This window comes from Globicephala melas, chromosome 4 (genome assembly GCF_963455315.2).
Source record: "Globicephala melas chromosome 4, mGloMel1.2, whole genome shotgun sequence".
Classification (NCBI taxonomy): Eukaryota; Metazoa; Chordata; class Mammalia; order Artiodactyla; family Delphinidae; genus Globicephala; species Globicephala melas.
In genome coordinates this window covers 144,216,712-144,237,810 of record NC_083317.1, presented here as the reverse complement: position 1 = coordinate 144,237,810, position 21,099 = coordinate 144,216,712, and the positions used below count along the sequence as shown (strand labels likewise).

Here is a 21,099-nt window from a genome sequence, read left to right as displayed (position 1 = left end):
TACTATTCCTAGGCTTAAAGAACCTGGGACATTGGTAACAACTTTAATGGAAACTTAAAAAAAATTGCATTATAGTTTTTCAGCCTACACTGGGAATGACACTGCTCAAGCTTGATATTCTCTAGATACTCTATTTGCTGAAATTTTTATTTTTTATGACCAAAGTGGGCATTTGGTTACAGCTGCTTTAAAATTTTTCTGAGATAAAGATTAAAGTTGTACCTTAAAACAGGGAACTCTGGGACCTCCATTTCCCATCTGTCTGTGTTATAATGGACTCAAAATGACTTTCTGGGGAGGATCTTGGGTTGCCTGGGACTATTCCTATGACTTATTGCTAAGCAAAACCAGGTACACTTCTGTTGAGGCACAGCTCATTCTTAAACACCCTGACTTCACAGGAGGGTATTAATTCTACCCCAAGCTTGGCTGAAAAAGTACATGGCTTTGCACTTCCTGATACAACAGAGCAGCTGTCCTCCATGTACCTTTCCAGGAATATAACTTTAACCTCATTATCAATCCTGAAATATCTTTTTAAAACTTGGCTGAGAGAAGATGTATGTATGGAGGATTTTCCCAAAGCTATGCCTATACCTCAGAAACATGAAGAAATTAGGTTCTTTCCTATTTTGATATCCAAAACAAATATGCAGCATGTATGTATATCCACTCTTTTTTAAAAAAATACAAGTTCAGGGACTACACAAACACAAGGTAAGAAAAAGACAGTCCACAGTCCATCCCGGGTGGATGGCAGACCATCAGAAACTGACAATCGACCACAAACGGTTGAATCTGTTGGAAACACTCTGTTCTTTCACAGAGTTGACTTTCAATTACTTTTGTGACAACAGATGCTGTGGTCTGTACTGAGGGACTACATAGGGAAGAGCTGACGAAGGTTATCCGATAAGGATGTTGTTCATGACACTATATGGTGTCACTCTAGAAAGACTTATTGGAGAAATTTCCCTTTCGTCTCAATGGCAGGCAGGATGGGACTTCTCCAAGCAACTGGCTGCATTTAACTGATGAACTCCACAGATCATGTTTGCTTCCTCTATTGGCTTCTGAACGGCTTGGTGTCAAACGTGTGGTCCTTCTCTCCAAAGGAGGTCACCTGACTCTGTCTCAATCTTCCATGATCATTTGTGCTTTCCTTCATCTATTTATTTTATTTTCTCTTGTTATACTGAACAGATTTTAGTAACATATAGTAGTAAGATTTTTGACAAAGAATGGTAGAAATAAGCAGTTATTTTCTTCGGTGTTTTTTCCCCCTGGTGACTGGCTCCGCTGATGATCCTGTCACTACAGCTAAAACCCTGAAAGTCATCCTTGACTCCTCCTTCTTCCTCATGCCCACACCTGACTCTGCTTCAGATTCATCCACTTATAACTCCACTGTCACTACCTCAGTCAAGGCCAACAGCGTCTCTCTTCTGGGCCACCACAGTAACTGAACTGGTCTTCCTCTCTCATGTCTAATTCATTCCCTTATCCAACCTATCCTCTTAAGTGTCAGCCATGCTGGAAACCCTAGTTTGGCTTCCCTTTGGCCCTGGGATATGGTCCAGACTCTCTAGAAGACTTTTCAAGTCCCTGGAAAACCTGGAATGAGCACTTTTGATCTGACCCATGGACCATCTCCTACTTCCTCAAAAGTACGGTTCCCCCTCTCTGTCTTTTGGACATCTGCATGCAGCATTTCCTCTGCCTGGGATGCTCCTATTCCATACCCGTGGCTCTCTTTTATTCACCTCTCAGTTTAAATGTTCCTTTTTTGGGGGGCAGGCTTTCGTGGCATCTTAGATTGGGTTACACATTCCTGTTATATGTCTACAGAAGCAGTTATTATTTGGGAAGTACAGATTATTGTATTTGATCAGAGTTACTGATTGGATTGTCTGTTTTCCCTGCTACACAACAGGACAGGGATGCATTTTTGCTCACTGCTCCAGCCCTAGTGCCTGGAACAATATAGAAATGTAATAAACATCAATTGAATGACTGAATGAGATAAATCACCATCATATCATCACTCAAAAAGCACCAGAAATTAGGAACAGCTGAGAGAAGATTCCTGGCTAGTATATCTTTAGTGGACCCACAAATTTAATGAAACAACCTGCAAGGTGGCTCTTATTTTTATGTAAAAATGTCATTACAGGGCTTCCCTGGTGGCACAGTGGTTGAGAGTCCGCCTGCCGATGCAGGGGACACTGGTTCGTGCCCGGTCCGGGAAGATCCCACATGCTGCGGAGCGGCTGGGCCCATGAGCCATGGCCACTGAGCCTGCGCGTCCGGAGCCTGTGCTCCGCAATGGGAGAGGCCACAACAGTGAGAGGCCCGCGTACCGCAAAAAAAAAAAAAAAAAAAAGAGGAGAATTCACACAAGCCATATCATTCCTGGGTTGATTCCTTATTTGGTTGCCATAAATCACCCAGGTAATGCAGCAATAAAAGACGAAGTTAATCTTCAGAGATCTTTCCACTTGTCAAGGAAAACTCTGTTAGCTCGACTTAAAGGGAGGCTATGGTTGTCTGCTTGAAAGAAAACAGAGAAGAGGGATGATTACCATGTAATTTAGAGATTTCATGTACTTGCCAAAATCGCTGTCACCTCATTCCCCTTGCAAAGCCGATGCAATGCAACTGACTCATGACAACGATGGTTTCTACCTTTTTGGTAGAAACTGTATCTCAGGCCCTGGGTTCTGTGAGATGCTCTGTGCTCTTATATAGTGACTTCTGTTACCTGCAACCAAGGGAATCTGAACAATTGGAGCAAGTCCACTAGGTCAAGTTCAAACACATGGGTGGTCTGAAGTACAGACTGTTACAGAGAAAGGAAAGGGAAACCCTGAAATGACATCTGTGGAGAGAAGCAAGTCACCCTTTAAAGACAAATGCAAACTATCTTCCAAAATGAAAAACTGAAGCATATAAGCATAATTAGAAATGCTGACTTCTTCTGCACATAGATCCAGCTCAGTTAAGTAATCATCTTCACATACACATGCATCCACACTCACCAAGGTATTCTCTGCCCCTTTCTCACTACTTTTATAGACTTAAAATGCCATGAACAGTAAAGCACAATTTATGTACTAGTAAAAAAAAAAAAGTACTGCCAATTAAATTGTAGTACAAGGCTTTCTTACCCTTTATTTTTAATTTTCTACTACTTGAAATGGCTTCTTTTAGATTTAGGTAGACAGATTTTTAGCACTTCTCATTTTTATGCATAAAAAGGGAAATCTGAGATAAATATATTAAGGTATTCCTAAAACATCTTTACATTCAGAGTCCAACCCTTTCAAATCACTTTTCCATTCAGTCTTTGGTAACTGCTTTTTTTAAAAAAGAGAAGCATTTCTTTAAAAAGTGCTTCACCATTGTCTCTAAGCTGCCAGCCATCATTTGGAAAGTTCTCACACTAGAGCTTTCTTGATCTAACCAGAAGGTGTCAACAGGACATGGTCAGACAATAACCTAATCCTCCTTCCTCAAATAGCGCTTAAATGTCTGTTTTAAATGTGAAGAAGTTATGGTTGTCTAGCCATGCAACTAGAAATAACAACCATGCCCACACATGGAAAGAACAGCAATTAGGTCATGGGTGCTGCCAGCAGTGATTGCAAGATGCCATAAACCATAAGCGGCATCCTGATTTTAGAGACAAGAAAATGTGTGTGTGTTGGGGGGAAGTGTACCTTAGAATCAATGAAATACAATGGATACTCACCCCAAAATATAAAGTAAAATCCCTGTAAGACAGGCTCGATCATTTTTACTTCTGTGAAGACAAGTATTTTAACTCAAGGATACTTTAGAGCATTTTCAAACTAGTTAAAATTCTCCGTTACTTGCAATTAGAGTAGTTTAGTGGTAGAATAATCAACCCAAAGCAACACTATTGCAGCTGGTTGGTTTGGGCACATGGTTCTTCTTTAGTAAAAGGAATTTTACTGCAAGCTGTCCTGATCCAGAGGAGGCAGAACTTTCATGAAGGGTTATATTTCCCATTTCTCCTACTCCATAGAGATGGAATGGGTAGACTATAGTAGATGTGAAACATACCCGGCTTAAACACATTATTGGTTTACCTCCCGTCCCCCACCCTTCCTTACAAAGAATGATGATACAAGCTGCATTCAGTGAAATAACCGAGAAACAAACTAAATAGGTGTGTAGGCTGACAAAATATTTTTAATACACCATCTGTAAATCTCTCAAACTTTTTGGGTTAAGCCACAAGCTCTTTCATGCATAAAGTCTGGGGATGATACGGAAAATTTCCAGGGGAACAGGATAGACTTTACTATCCTGAGAGGTCCCCTGCCTTCCAAGGAAGATAGGGTGTTGCCAGTGCAACCAAACTTCCCTGTTCTCCACTCAGGGCCCTTTCTTCCTGCCTCGGTGGCCACCACTTGTTGCTGGGGATTTTTGTGGCCAGTGTTCCACTTATCACCCTTCAATTCAAGATTCTTTCTTAAATCTATTGTCTGCATCCCAGCTGGGTGGCAAGACTGTCTGTGAAACCCTGCACCAGCCTCTAGCCGAAAAATTTCCAAAGACCTGAAACCAGCACTTGGTGGAGATTATCAGAATTTGATGAAGCTAATACACTGGAGAATTAAGTAGCAGCTTGATTATTAGCAGGAAGCTGTACAGAAAAGAATAATAATGCAAGTTATTCTCTTTCTACTAAATAAAGCCATTATCTTTTTTCTTAGGTCTTGTCTTTGGAAGAGGACTTTATTCTTCAAGTAAGAAAACAAACAAGCCAAAAATATTTCCACTGCACATTTCTTGTTAAATTAAGAAAGGCTTGGTCTTAGGGTTGTCAAAATAAACAGGATATGAAAATTTAGACTTGTAGGAAATTTACAGTGATGCTGAAATGTACTGTACCCAGTGGTAATTTAATTTCCTTATCAGTCTTTCTCAAGAGAAACTGGGAACAAAATGTGCCCAAGCCCAAGAAGAAATCCTGAGGAGACTGCAGGAAAGAAGCTAATTGCAACCATGAGTACCAGACTGAGCCATTTCAGATAATACAAATACAAAGGGGCAAAAACAGGGAATTCTCAGTGAGAAAGAGGAAGAAAAAGAACAGAACAAAAATAAACCAGAATGGCAGATCACTTTATGATGTGATGTGTTTTAAAATCAATGGCAGGTCAGGACAAAACCACATGAAAAAAACCTGGCTCTCAGTGGTGCTGAAGATCTATCAAGAACAGCACAAAAAATAGATATTTACTAGACAAAAAGAAAAATATTTCAACATTCAGAAAAAAATTGAGAATATATCTAAGAGGGAACCCAGAGGACTTTACAGTCACTATAAATTTTATACTGTTAGGCTGACATGACTCTGCATAAAAAATAATATATTGACTATTAATTTCCCATACATCAGGGTTAGAAAAACCAATATTTTTTATAGGAAAATGTTATTTTGAATACCATATAATACAGTTAGGAAAACTAGTGTATAATGCAAGGAAAGGTCTCTCTTTAATTTTTATATCAAATTTTAAATGAAGGGTCAAATTGTAAGGTTTTGAGAATTCTTTTTTAGTGTTGTAGCATAAGTGTTCCCGTGGATTGCATTTTAAAACAGGAAGGTTACTTGATGCTGATGTTGGTAATCTATAAATATCATTAAAATGCTTTTAGGCCAATATGTCTTCTGCATTAGTGACCCTCAAGTTTTCCCATGCATACAGATCACCTGAGGATCATGTAATGCAGAGTCTGACTCAGTAGGTCTAAACCGAGGACCGAGAATCTGCATCTTAACGAGTTTCTAAGTGCTGCTGTGGACCATGATTTGAGCAGCAAGACTCCCCACGTGACCTCTGTTTCTGGTGGGGTCTTTCACTCATGATACGTGGACTGGAAGGATGATCAACTTCTAGTCAGAACAATCTCTGGTCTTAATTATGGATTTTGCTTTAAGAGCACCTATGCCCAAGTAACTGTTAATGTCTATAAGAGCCTGCTCTCTCTTTTATTTAAAGTCATCATTATAATGAAAAAACTGAACTGCTGCCTAATATCTGTGTAGTTGTAGGTTAGGTTATAAATGGAAATACAGACTCTTGTCCTGAGGAGTTTACAGCACAACATTGTGTGGGTGTGAATGTGACATTCCAAAGCAAAACAGCAACACCAAAGCAGATGCATATCTTCAAATCACATCTAAATCAAAGGTTTCATCTGTTTTCAAAGTGAAAGAAAAATAAATATAAAATTTGATGGAAATTGAGATAATTTAGCTTAGGAAGTTAATTGTAATTTTATACAGCTGTCAGTTTTCTTTTGGACAATTCCTATGAAAGGGCACAACACGTCAGAAATTATGAAAAAAGCAGTTTTCCAGGCTGCAGGGGAGAGAGCACTTCTATGAGCACAATAACAAACAGGGCTGCCAGTGTCAAGAACATTCTTGGCCATTAAAACAGATACTGATGCACAGTGCTCAGGGAAAAGCAATGAAAACTACAAGGAGATATCATCTCACACCTGTTAGAATGGCAATTATCAAAAAAATAAAAGTGTTGGCAAGGATGTAGAGCAAAGGGAATCCCTGTACACTGTTGGTGGGAATGGAAGCTGGTATAGGCATTATGGAAAACAGTACAGAGGTGCCCCCCCAAAAGAGAAACCCCACCAGAAATGGAACTACCATATGATCCAGCAGTCCTTCTGAGTATATATTCAAAGGAGATGAAATAAATACCTTGAACAGATATCTGCACTCTTATCTTCATTGGCATTATTTACAATAGTTAATAAGATACGGAGGGCTTCCCTGGTGGCGCAGTGGCTAAGAATCCGCCTGCCAACGCAGGGGACATGGGTTTGAGCCCTGGTCCGGGAAGATCCCACATGCCGTGGAGCAACTAACACCGTGCACCACAACTACTGAGCCTGCACTCTAGAGCCTGTGAGCCAAAACTACTGAGCCCACGTGCCACAACTACTGAAGCCTGCGTGCCTAGAGCCTGTGCTCTGCAACAACAGAAGCCACAGCAATAAGACCACGCACCACAACGAAGAGTAGTCCCCGCTCGCCGTAACTCTTAGAGAAAAGCCCACGTGCAGAAATGAAGACCCAGTGCAGCCAAAAATAAATAAAATAATTTTAAAAAAAGATATGAAACTAACATACCATTGTAAAGCAATTATACTCCAATAAAGATGTTTAAAAAAAAAAATAAAAAAAAAATAAAGACTCAAAACTAAAAAAAAAAAAAAAGATACGGAAACAACTTTAGTGTCTATTGAATGATGAACAGATAAAGAAATCGTGATATATATATATATATATAAAATATAAAATGGAATATTATTCAGCTTTAAAAAAAGAGATCCTGACTTTTGCAACATCATGGATGAACCTAGAGGACATTATGCTAACTGAAATTAGCTACACACAGAAGGACAGACACTGCATGGTATTACTTACATGTGGAATCTGAAAGTGTTGACTACATAGAGGCAGAGGGTGGAGTGGTAGTTATCAGGGGCAGGGAAGGGGTGGAGATGGAGAGATGTTGATAAAAGGGCACGAAGTGATAGCTCTGTAGGACAAATGAGCCCAGAGATCTAACCTGCAGCACGATGATTACAGGTAATAACACTGTATTGAATACTGGAAAGTTGGTAAGAATAGATTTCAGGTGCTCTCACCATATACAAACACAGCTATGTGAGGAGATGAGATTGTTAATTCGCTTGACTGTAATAATCATTTCACTATGTATGTGCATATCATACAATCACGTAGTACACCTTAAATATACACAATCTTTATTTTTTAAAAAAAGGTGGTGGGGAACTTAAGAATAGCTGTGAGTCATTAACAACTAAGATTAAATATACTTGTGACTCTCAAATATAATTGAAGCACTTCCTAGATTTATGCAACTAACTTTTCCTCCAAAAGCTTTATAAAAAATATATCTCAGTAAATGAAATCAAAACAGTATTAGGGTTGATTACTTGCATCTGAGAAAACAAGATGCATTTGTTAGGAATTCTAGAGTTCCTTGCTGCCATGGCCCTACAAGCATTTAACTGGTATGAAAATAATCCTGCCAAGCTTTAGAAAGACCCCAGGGTCTGGAAAGAGCCAAGATGATAGAAATATCTCCCCATTCCCACTGTTCTTTCTGTCAAACTCATAAAAATGTACATAATCCCTGCACATTTGTAAAAGCGCACTGTATTTACGTCAAAGCAAACTGGAATGTGGAGCTTTCTGTGTCTTTCACACAATGCAGCCCATTGTTCTCTGAGAAAAAAAGGATGAGATATTTTGATGCCTGGGGCAAGGCTGAGATTATTCAATTTGAGTTGGGGAATTAAGAACAGATTCTTACTACTAATGCTTGATCAGTTTAAACTGTTACAATACACCAAATACTCCTTCTTCCTGAGATTTTGAAATTTAATATCTTTTAAAATGGGAAAAGCCAAAGATGATTTCTCTTTAGAATAAGATACAATTATAGCTGCAGTTACGTGACTAAGCCAATTTATTGTATTACCTTTCCCTTTCACCATGTCAACTGGCACTTTATTCTCTTGTTAGAAGAAGTCTTAATATTTAAAACAAAATTTGCCTTAAATGAAGCAACTGGTGCTTTTAAAACATTTCGAAAAGGTAGCTGTAGTATAGAGAATTAAAATATCTGAATTTGCGTCCTTGCCTCTTTCACTTACTAACGCTGTGATTTCAAGCATCTCAGAGGTTGAGTCTCTTTTGTAAAGCTTCTCAGAGACATGAAAGAAGGGTATCTAATCCTTCCTAAGGATTATCCTAAGATAACACATATGCATGCCCTTTGGAAACTCTAGAACGCTATGGTAGTTTTATGTAATTTTAGGTAGTGGCAGCAGCAACCATAAAGTAAGACAAGTTGACATATATTTAGCCTCAACATGGTAAGCTGTCAATTTATGAGCATAGCCACCCTCATATCCTATATTTAGGGGTTTGTTTCTGGGACCACTCCTGGCATGAATTTCTGAATCAGTCAGGAGACAGAAACAGTATCAGACAGGATTTAGTGTCAAGAATTGTTAACCAGATATTGGAGACCTGAAAAGGCAAAAAGGGAATACAAGCATTATACGGCAATAAATTGCAGGAAGCAACTCTTAGTCACAGGCTGGGGAAACAAAGAGAAGAGGCTGGAACTGTCACAGCTTAAGGCTCAAAGGAGGGATCAGACCTCTGAGAGGACTCCACCTAGAGCATGCTGGAGACTCTGAAACTGGTTCTGGGAGTGTTGGAAAAACTACAAACTGGAATCAAGGTAAGCCATTGAAGGAAACTGTCACTGCCTGGGCGAAGGGGCATGGATGCGGGAGGGCTCACAAGGAAGGGAAGCAAACCTGCTCCTTTTTCCTTGTCCTACCTCCCAGTGACCCTCTAGCATCTCTGTTGGAGGTGAACAGGGATCCAGCTGGATGTGACGAAATGTGGTTGCACTGTACCAGGGCAGCATCACAAGCAGAGAGAAGAAGGGTACACTTGTCCCTGAGAAACCACATCTTAGTAACCAGCACATCCAGATTTAAGACATTTTGCTTTTTGGGAGAATGTTTCGAAAGACATTTTAATTTTAGTATTTTTCGTCTGGGCATGCATTCACCAGTTAACCAGAGTTCCTACCATTCCCCGTTATCACATTTGAGTCTGATCCCCCAGATCACAATTCCAAGTGCCACTGATTCTTCTAAAGATGCTGTGGAACATGCTCCAAATATTATATTCCCCTCAGGAAATAAAGCCAAGAAACACAAAAACTCATCCTTTATCAGGTGTTACAACTCAAAGGATGCAAAGTTTGGGTGGAGTAACATCTTCAATCATATCCATACTCAAAGGAAATATCATCAGCATTAGGATATTACTAATATACTCATATATTTGTTTATAGTATAAATTACTATACTATTTTAATAATATCATTTTTTTAGGTTACTGTACCTACCAGTTGAATGCTTATCATAATGGCAAACACTGAGTGAGATGATTCACATATCTTACATCATTGATAATTTGCTATCTTCCAGAGCCATTATTATGAAATGCCAACTTCAAAAGATTAAGCATCATAGCCAAAATTCTACCATTGGTGTGTCAATGCAGGGCTAGAATTTGGTCTGGATGACTCCAAAGCCCAAAATCTTTGCTCTGTATCTCCCTGTTTCCATATAAAGATTAATTTTGTACGGAGGGGCCCACTTGGAAACTGGCAGAGAATATTTGCATAAGTAAAGAGATACAAAAATACTGCTGCCATGGTGAGGCTAAGTTTTAAGTGATATCAGTTTTAGCAAAGTAAGTTTAAAATGTAGCTTTATTGGGAATTCCCCGGATGTCCAGTGGTTAGGACTCTGTGCTTTCACTGCCGAGGATGCAGGTTCAATCCCTGGTTGGGGAACTAAGATCCCGCAAGCCGCGCAGCGCAGCCATAATAACTAACTACCCAACTAAATAAAGATAAAATGTAGCTTTATTGTAAAAAAGTTTAAAGTCAACTCACACATAGTTTTAATTTTAAAACCTTGTACAATTTGAACTTTGTAAAAACTACAGAGAAGGAAAAAATGGCTACAGAATTGGCAAAATGAATGTCACAAAATCTCTATACAAAAAAATATTGAGCAGAGACTGGCATCCATCCATCAAAATCCACTGTCTCTCTCTCTCTTCCTAGGCACTGAATTAGACTACATTACCCAGGCACCCTTGCAGGTAGGTCTGGCCCCATGACTGAGTCCTAGCCAATAGGACTGAGAGTGGGGGCTGTGTGGTCCTTTCTTATCTGGCCCATAAAACTTCCCACCATCATGCCTTCATCTCTTCCCTTTCTCTCTGGGTGGATGCAGATGACATCAGGACTCTAGGAAATGAAAAAACTCAAGTCAGAGGACGCCTGGATAGGTAAATCACCTCATGGTGACCTCCACCCCTCTTCTGGGCTTTTCTGTATGTGAAAAATAAACTTCTACTATGACTGAACCATTTTATGTTTGCATGTATTTATTTCCACTGCTTAATTTATTCTTAATGAATATACACATGGTTTTTAAGAATTAGACTAACAACAATACTAAAAATAATGCTGATAGCTCATACTTATTAAGCTCTTACCGAAGTGTTAGGTTTATGAAAGACCTTGTCAGGCCTTCACTCAGAACCTCTCCATACTTTGCACATAGCATAGAGGATCCCAGTTAGGTGTTCTTACAGTTCGGACTGAAGAAGAAAACTAGAATAAAAAGATTTATCTGTAAATAAGATCCCTGATAGAAGCAAGAACTGACAGCAAAGGAAGAGGCAGAAGGAACATACAAACCATGTAAGAAAAAATGCAACCTGGGACCATTTGGTGTAGGGCCGTAACTCCACCAATCCGTAAAGCCTTTGAGGAAATCACAGTATGACTGCTCCTTTCAATAGCTGATGTTTACAATGATGACTATGTTATCAAAAAGTTAAGCCACATTCCCTAAGTCCTGCTTAAGAAAGCAGAAGTGTGTTACAACATGCCTGTGAATATTTTCCAATTGACATGGTCCACATTGAAAAAAAGAAAAAAGAAAACATCTTGGGACCTCCCTGGTGGCGCAGTCGTTAAGAATCCGCCTGCCAATGTAGGGGACATGGGTTCGAGCCCTGGTCTGAGAAGATCCCACATGCTGTGGAGCAACTAAGCCCATGCGCCACAACTACTGAGGCTGTGCCCTAGAGCCCGCGAGCCACAACTACTGAGCCCACGTGCCACAGCTACTGAAGCCCACATGCCTAGAGCCCGTGCTCCACAACAAGAGAAACCACCACAATGAGAAGCCCACGCACTACAACAAAGAGTAGCCCCCGCTTGTCTTAACTAGAGAAAGCCTGAGTGCAGCAACAAAAACACAACAGAGCCAAAAGTAAATAAATAAATAAACAAACAAAAAAAACCCCCTGGTATCTAAGGGATGTGCTTTAGTTAGCTGGAAAATGTGCTTATGGAACAGCAAATTTCTAAATGGTGGTACATTACTATGCATTTATTTATCTGAGGAACCATCCTTTGAAACATCACAACTCTAAATCCTGATGGGAACTCAGACGGGGTTAGATTTGATACAATGCAGCCTATCAGGAACAGTCTCTTTTACTGCATTCCCAGGTCATGGGCAACAACCTGTTCTGATGTGAGTCACTCTCACACATTGTTGGTTATCTTTCCACTGCTGTCTTTCTGGGGCATCTAGTGTGAACCATGTAACTCAGCTGTGCCCAGAAAGTACCCAGGGTGGAAGAAAACATGGGGGAGCAGGGACCCCCATACACGACTGGTGGGAATGTATATTGGTACAAACTTTTTGAGAAGCTATTTGCAATTTTCCTAGAGAATTTAAAATGCATGTACACTTTGATCCAGCAATCCTACTGCAAAGTATCCTGTGGAAAGAGTCAAAACAGTATGCCAAGGACATGCCATATTGAATATAACAGAAAAATATAAAATAAAGGTTTATCAATAAAAGACTGGTTACATAAATTTTGGTATAACCACACAAAATAATGCAAAGCAGCCTTTAAGAAAGTGGAAATGAGGTAGACCTATATGTAACAATATGGAAAGATAAATATTTAAGTGAAACAAGTAATTTGCAGAAGAACATATATAACATATGAGAAGTATATGAAATTATATAATATATGGTTTTTATAATTTCTAAGGATATGCTTATATTCTAGATAAGAAAAATTTTCCTTACACATATTTTTATGGAAAATGACAGGTGGTGATGATTGGGGATGAGAACAAAGGAAGAAGGCTTTCACCTTTCATTGTATATGTTTTTAACTTTTTTCTTTCCCACGTGCGTGTTCTGCTCTTATTATTGGTCCTCAGGAAGCTTGTGGAGTCTTCACAGGCTCAGTTACAGTACAAGTCACTGAGCATCTTTCCTAAGACTAGAAGTGCCATGAAGGGAAGCCTCCAGGCACCAAAGACCCCACGACTTTCTGGTTAAACTTGACCTCCACTGACCCTTACATATAGACACAAGACCTACAGTAATATAAACTCCCTAAATGACATCATGGAATTCTAGAGTTGACTTTCTGCAAAATAAAGCCAATAATCACCTCTAATTACCTCTTCAATGTGTCCTATGTGAGCCATGTTAACTGTATTTTCGCCTTTGTGATCCGACTGCATGGTCTGTGCATCAGCTCTGGTGGTGCTCAGAGCCAACGGGAGTCTGCGATGGGTGAGCGACATTGAATCTCAACCCAGGGGTAATGATCCCAGGTCTTCCACTTCCCATTTCCCCACTTCATCCAGCATGTGAGAGCTGGCTTACATCTTGGTATAGGATGACCTGTGTGCTATCCTGCCCAACACTTCCTGAGTGGAGACCAGGATCTGCTTGTTTGAAGGAACAGTAATCACAGGATGAGAATGTCTATGGACCCCTTCAAATCCACTTGAAAGATCTAACTCTGCTCTAAACTTATCTTCTAATTGGATTAGAAGGACGACAGGAAAGAGCAGAGTCACCTTTCATTGTCAGGCCATACACACCAAGTTTAACACTACTCATTCTGTCCAGTAGAAACATATAAAAGAATATAAAACAACATGGCTGGTCCAACTACCAGCGGATAGATGTATCCTTAAGAATCAGATGTCTGGTTACCCTACAGGCTTTATTATTTTGAGTTAAATCTTCTCCGTTTTTTCTAAACCATTTATTTTCCAACATGAAAAAAAAATCTAAGTACACCCCATCGTTCGGCTAAGTCTTATACGTAGAACACTCTTCTCCCTGATCTTTGCAAGGCAGGCTGCTTCTTGCTGTCTCGATCACAGCGTAAAGGCACCTAGATTGGTTCCTCTAATGAAGCACCGTCACATGTAAATTTCCTGTATATTCCTTATCATCATTTATTTCCTTTACTTGCTATTTATTCAAGTATTGTTGGTTTATTCCCCATCCCCCAGTATGTAAAAACAGAAATGTTGTCTGTTTTGATTATCAGTATATTCTCTGGCACATGGTAAGTATTTGGTAACCACTGGATTAAAAAATGAGTGAATGAATGAGCGCTTTCTGTCACCTCTCATCCCCTAGAAGGGTAGCCAGATGCTTTGTTGGTGAAAAAGGCAAATCAGATATCCCTTTTTTGTAGTAGGCAAAAGGCCAGTGAAGCCAGGAAATAATTTTTTAAACTGAATAAAGCATGGAGGTTAAAGGAGCCGAGGTGGTCCATAAGGAAAAGTGTTTCCTAATAGTCTCCAATGTCTTCCCAAAGCTTTCCTGCGCATCGGAGTCAGGGGACTACACTTGCAAACAGAGTAGAGGTACTCCAAGCTCTCCAGAAGTACTTCTGAGATGCACCATGTTCACATCTGTTCACGAGTACTGAGCACTGGAGAACTGAAATAAAGACAGCAAACGCCCAAATGTAGGACTCTGATGTCTTTCCACAGACAGACTCACACAAATAAAATCTTTACACAAATGTTTAGACATCATTTACTGCATAATGAAAGCTTTTGTTTCCTTTTTAATTATGAAAGCACTCTTGAGAAAGTTAGAGGAAAACTGACAGTAATGGGAACATGTTAATAGTACAATAATATCTAAGAGATAATCTGATTCAATGATATATATGCATCTTAATCTTGGTATTTTTCAGATGAACCTTTCCCCTGTTAAGTTTTTCTTTTCTTTCTAAGACATTATAAATAAATGCTTCACTCAGCCCATTCATATTCTCTTAGATTAATATTTTTCCTTTGAAAGCGTGTCCTGGCAATCTAGCCCTCCTCTTTACCCAATGCCACATGAGAAACCTACTGTCTGCAGTAGCTCTATGTCTCCCCTGAAACAAGGCTGCACAGGCAACACTGACCTTGGCCAAGGGTGCAGAAAATGTGAGCAGGGTAGGGGCAATTTTCCTTGGGGATCCCTGACAACTGAACTTTTTTTTTTTTTTTTTAAAGCCAAGGGGTTTGAGGAGTGGCCACCTGTTGTGCTACCATCTTTCTTTTTACGCCCACTGGCTCATGTCACGATGACTACTTAATCAATTCACCTGCAGAGAGTCATTCTTGCATGCCTCCTCTGTGCAAGACACACAGCCAAGCGCTGAGGTTGCAACGGTGAATGGACCTCAGCTCCTGCTTACCTGGAGCTGACATTCTAGTTACTCAAAGTAGGGGTGTCACAGGTTTGTAGCTTCTGAAATATCTTAGAGGAAAACATTTTTAAAAATTCCTCGGACAATAAGTCCAATAAAATGAGGAAGGTTTATAATTTAAGTTGGATGCAGGGGTAGGTCGTTGGTGTTGAGGAGGAGGATATAAATTAAAAAAGGAGGCATTAATGGATTTATTAAAAATAGACTTATCCAGGTTAACAACAACAAAAATAATAAATGCATGCTAAATGTATAGCTCAGTGGCCAGCAAACTTTTTTCCATCAAGAACAAGAGAGTAAATATTTTCAACTTTGTAGATCAGATAGTCTCTGTTCCAATTTTCCATGTGGCACCAAATTAGCCATGGACGATACATGGCCATGGCTGTGTCCCAATAAAACTTTATTCATGAGGCCAGTTGGCAGGCTGGATTTGGCACACAGGCATCGTTTGCCAACCCTGACCAGTGCTCATCTTTTCCCAGCAATCCTTTATGATGAAGAAACTGAACGTCTCCTGGGTGAAATCCTTTGCCCAACACAGACAGGTAGGATTGCTCTAACTCACTCTGCATTCCTCATTTCATCTAGTTGGTGGCTAGGACAAACATGGAGAAAAACCAGCCTGGGGGAGATTGAGTGATGGAGATGTCTGACTTCGAAGATAAGTCCTATGACTTGGGTGACTTGCTGTGATTAAAAGAAGCTGATTGGGGAGAGCTGGAGTAGTTATGGAAATCCTGGAGAAGGTGGGTTGGAAGGATTTCTGCCTTGGAATTCCCACTCTCTCTTCCCCTACCTGCCTCACCTGCCTGTAAACACCTATCACTGCTCAGGTCGCACCTCCTGCTTCCCTTGCTTCGGGAAGCCTCCCCAGAGCCCTCAGGTACACTCAGGTGCTCCCTCTGCAGGGCTCCCGCTGCCCGTGTTGAAAGCCCACAGCACCACGCGTACACTTTTCTGCATGTGTATTATACTTCATTAAAAGGAAAACCAACAGACAAAAATCGGCAGTTCTCCCATGATACCACGGACCAGTTATTTCCACATCTGAATCTCCAAAGGGCTGTGAGCAACCCAAACGCAGGGAGTGCCGTTTCACCTCTTTGTCTGCAATTAGCCCAGGGCTGGCACTCGGTGTGCGCTCAGCACTCGTGAGCTCATGAGTAGGGTGAGATGTGGAGGAACAGGGGTGGGGAAAATACACTCCCTAGAGGGGTATCATCTATGACCCGAGCTTGAGCGTGAAGCTGCGGCTGAAACGGGGGCACCATGAGGAGGTGAGCACAGCAGGAGTGGGGCTTGGCTTAGGGGGGGTTCCCCAGGAGTGTGCTGTCACTTTATTGGTGGCACTGCCCTCCACTCAATAACTTGTCATGCACAGTTGGAAATTATTTTTGACTGAAGATATTTTCATATGCAATTTTAGTGAAGCTGATTCCCCTGCTGAAGTTGTACTGCTATCTTACAAAAACATTCATGTAACACCCTGCATGTTTTCGTGTTATCCTCTTTTTTAATACCTGTGGATATGCTTGGGCTAGATTTCTATTTTAACCTATCTTCTTCTTGCCCTTTCATTGGTAGCTTCTCCTTCAGTTTCTCTGCCTTAAATTGTGGAGGCTGGCCTTTGGTGGATCTCCATAAAGTCTCAGTATGTTGTCTATCAAGCCATGTATTGTCTTGTTCTAGGTGGTCTTTGACTAATGGTACAAATATGGAAACATGATGGGCAGAATCCTCACTGCATTGTCACTAATTGTTTGCTCTTTGTCTGCCTTTCAAATCACTTGCACCCTTTTCACTAAATCACTCAAAAGAACTGGAAGAAACAACTCCCAGAGCAAGGTTACTGAAATGTGCTGTGATGCTGCTGTCATTCTGGGCTGCTAGTAATAAAGGCTTGTCTGTGTCTCCTTATCCAGTCCCAGAGGCTGGGCAAGACTTTATCTCAGAGGTTTCAGGTAACTTGAAATAAAGCATCATTTCATATCCCGTATCACTTCTTAGCTGATGAAACTGTAACCAAGCCATTTTCCTACTGAGGGGTCTATTTTCTTCTGACAACATCTTTTCTATGAATAGATAAGTCTTCCCAGGATCCTCAGCTGCCAGTTGATTAAGAGGCAGGGTCCACCCCCGGATTAATCATCTTGAGATACTAGGAGGTGAAACACCCACCCAGCCAGGTAAAAGCAGCTAAGCTGCCCTTTTCCCCACCCCCTCTTCCTCTTTTCCTCAGCATTTTCACTACATTGTTAGACATAAGTTCCTCATGACATGATGGAAACAGAAAAAGTCAAATGATGTCCAAGTCAAAACTCAAAGTCAGTTTTTGGTTGAAAATGGTACAACTAAAAATAAATAATTCACTAAAACGTAGGGGCATATTTTGCGTATATTATAAACATCTTAGTATTGGTGACTAATGACTAATGTCAAACAGCTGGATTGTTTGAATCTGTACAGTACATTTAGATACGATTTCCCCTATTCTTCCAATGGCATCCAGCCTTGCATGAATATTTCCACTCACTCCTCCCCTCCTGGGGCTTCAAAGGAGTCCTCAGTTTAAACAATCATATCCCATTAACACCTCTCTCACCCCAACATGCTGGACTCTTAATTCTTTCACAAACCATTGTCCTAAGAACCAGTAAAACCTAACCCAAGCAGCTACTGAGCAAAGTCCAGAGGGAAATACTTGAAAAACATGTCAAAAACCAGCCACACTGAATGAACATGCAACAAAGGGCATTAGGGAAATTGGCTAATACACTGAATTCCTTAAAATTATAATGTTGAAGAAAATAACTGCAGTAGTAGGGAAATTATGCCAATTAAGTATCCCAGTAATGGGACAGAGGCAGGGGAGAAGTCACTTTGCTGCTGTGACCCAGCCTTTCCCTTCTCAGGCAGTGAGTGCCTGCTTTCTGCCATCAACACAGAACTTCTGAGAAGATGCAGATTTCAACTGCTCTGAGATTTCTGCCCGTTAAGAAGACATCACCACTGACTTCAAAGCACAGGAAGGAAGGACCACAAACGACTGAAGCGAAGTCAGATGACAGAACTCACTGCTTTCATTTTTCTCCAGAGGACAATTTCTTCCTTTTCCTTTTTTTGCTTTTTGATGGCGCAGTACTCTGGCCACCCGCAGAAAGATTCCAAAATCCTCCCTCAGTTTTTATTCCTGCAGTTGGCAACCTACACTACCTGGAAATCCATCTTTAATACAAATCTGAATGCCTTGTACTGTCATTTGGGGTTAAATATATTTCCCCCTGAGCTCTGGCCTCAGTAAAAATAGTAGACAGCTGGTCACCATGCTCCACACTATAAACCTGTTGGGAGGAAGTATGGCCAAGGGGGTTGGCTTGCATCAAAACCACTTGGAAAGCTTGTTAAAACACAGATTTTTGGATTTCACTCTCAGAGTTTCTGATATACATATCTGGTATGGAATATATATCTGATAGTAGGTACCTACTATCTCAAAAGCTAGGACAGTGGTTCCCAAACTCTACTACATCCCAGAATCACCTAAAGAGCTTTGAAAATTCCAATGCATTTTATACCAGGTAAAGTACAATGTCTACGCAGGCACCCATTTTTTTCTAAGCCAGGCATCAGTACCTTTCAGAGCTCTCCAGGAGACTGCAATATACAGTCAAGTTTGGGATAAGGCCTGGAGACAAAGAGAAGGACCAGAGGCCAGAAGAGGGAGGAAGAGCAGCCCTTGATCGTGGGATGATCCCTCTGTTTCCCTAGTCTGTCTTTTCTCATCTGTCCAACGATACGACTAGCTCTTTACTTTCCTCTCAAGCATCAGTAGCAGGAAAAATACATCAAACGAGTAAAATAGTTTTGAAACTTAGGAAGCAAAGGAGATGGTGCTGCCAGGGTAAGATGCAGAGGCTTTGCCGTCAGGGAGACCTGGGTCAGCATACTGAGTCTCACCAGCTCTGTGACCACGTTAATTTAACTGCTCTGTGTTGCATTTCCCTCCTCTGTAAAAAGAGAACGACATTACCTTGCTCATGGGGTTCCTCCAGAGCAATCTTGCTCTTTGCCCAGGTTGAAATGGGTGCTCCAGAAATGACTGTTATTTGATTGGTATACATACTACACATGCCGTTATCCCTAAATACGCAAAAGGCAGACTCTTGGGAAGAATTTCAAACAGAGGTTAGTGAGATAAACAGTGGAAAGTCTGTAAAACAGCATCCAATAGACAGTCCATAAGCAGACAATAGACAATTGTGGGTGTGTGGTTTAAGTAACTCAACGGCTGGGTCTTAAGACATCAGGTCCTTAGCATTACAGATTTCCACCGTCCTTTCCTCCTGCTTCCGGACAAGACCCATTTACCAGCAGGTTTGCTCTCTGACACTCCATGTACCGGTGGTTAGCCTGAACTTGGGGGTACTTTCAGATTTTGTATCTGGCGTTTTATTTCATGTATGTAAGTTTTTCTCCTGGGCTAGACTGCAAGTCCTTGAATTTCATGAGTTCATGTTTTCCTAGAGCACCCATGAGCTCACAATTCTGGGTGCTTAATAGTCATCAATGTCTCATTTATTTCCACAAGGCCTTCTTCTAATTTACCCTTCATACAGCTTCCAGAATAATCTTTCAAAAATCCAAATGTCATCTCTCTACTTAAAAGTCTTCCAGGTTTTCCCACTGTTCAAAGGGTTCAGCTTACCCTTCTTAGCCAGTTCATAAGGTTCTTTGTGCTCTGGCCTCTGCTGACTTCCCCCCAACACCTTGGAAGAGGAAATAGCCAGGGCTTTGGTGTCATGGAGATTTGGACTTGAAATCCAGCCCAGCCTCCAAAAGGCTATGCACCTGCCAAAGAGTTCCACAGTCTCCCTGAACCTCAGTTTCTTTATCTGCAAAATGGGAAAATACTAACTCCTTTCAGGTTTATTGTAAGACTAGAATTAATAAATGTGAAATGCCTGGCCTAAGACAGACATTTTTAAGAAATATGAACGGCATTTCCTGATCCTTGTACACGTGCAGCCCCTGCCCCAGGAACCGGGAGCTCCCTCAAACACTTGATGCTACATCATGCCTCTTTACCTTTGAACAGATAGCTTCCTACCTCATCAGCTCGGAAACCTCTCCCCTTTCAAGACTCAGATGAACAAGGTCACTTCTGTGGTGGCTCCGTGACCCACAGCTACAAAGCCGCTCCCTCCCCTGGGTGCCATCTTGGTGCGAAGCTCTGCTTAACTCACTTCGTCGCAATTAACGGTTTCTACGCCTATCTTTCAAACCAGGTAGAGGGTACTGTAAAGATCAGGGACAGTCCACAGTTATTTAGCATAGCATGTGACTTGCGTGGAATGGGTGACCGTGTCAGCTAAATGTCCCCCTCCTCACTGTCTGTCCCGTGATCTGCGTGGGCTGACACATAATCTGCTCCACTGTAGTTCACAGAGGGTGTCCTGCACCTTTGCCACCCCCAGCCCAGGAGTACTGACATCCCAGGGGTGCCTTCCAGGATTAGAGAATCGCAGGCCCCCTGATGACTGGCTGCATCACAGACCGCACTGTAACCAGCTGCTTGGGTGATGTGCATGCACACTGGAGGCTGAGAAGAGCCGCCCTAAACATACGTGCACCCCACTAGAGACACACGGTAGTCACCGGGCGAGAACGAGAGTGAGGGGAACGATGCAGCACATGTTAGCAAGCAGGAGGGCAGCGCTCTGAAGACGCCGCAGTCCCAGCATAACGCTGGTCACAGGAAGAGTCACAGATTTCAGTGTGGAATGATATATATATGTAATATATATAACACTGTGGTGATGAATTCCAAGCGCCGTGTTCACAGGAGTTCCTGA

At 41.2% G+C, this 21,099-nt stretch overlaps 1 protein-coding gene across 2 annotated transcripts in view; it reads right to left on the bottom strand.

Annotated features, from left to right (window-relative positions):
- The window catches only part of RARB (retinoic acid receptor beta), a 782,786-nt gene that overhangs the window by 503,056 nt on the left and 258,631 nt on the right, over positions 1-21,099 (bottom strand). The gene's annotated exons all lie outside the window — the stretch shown is intronic.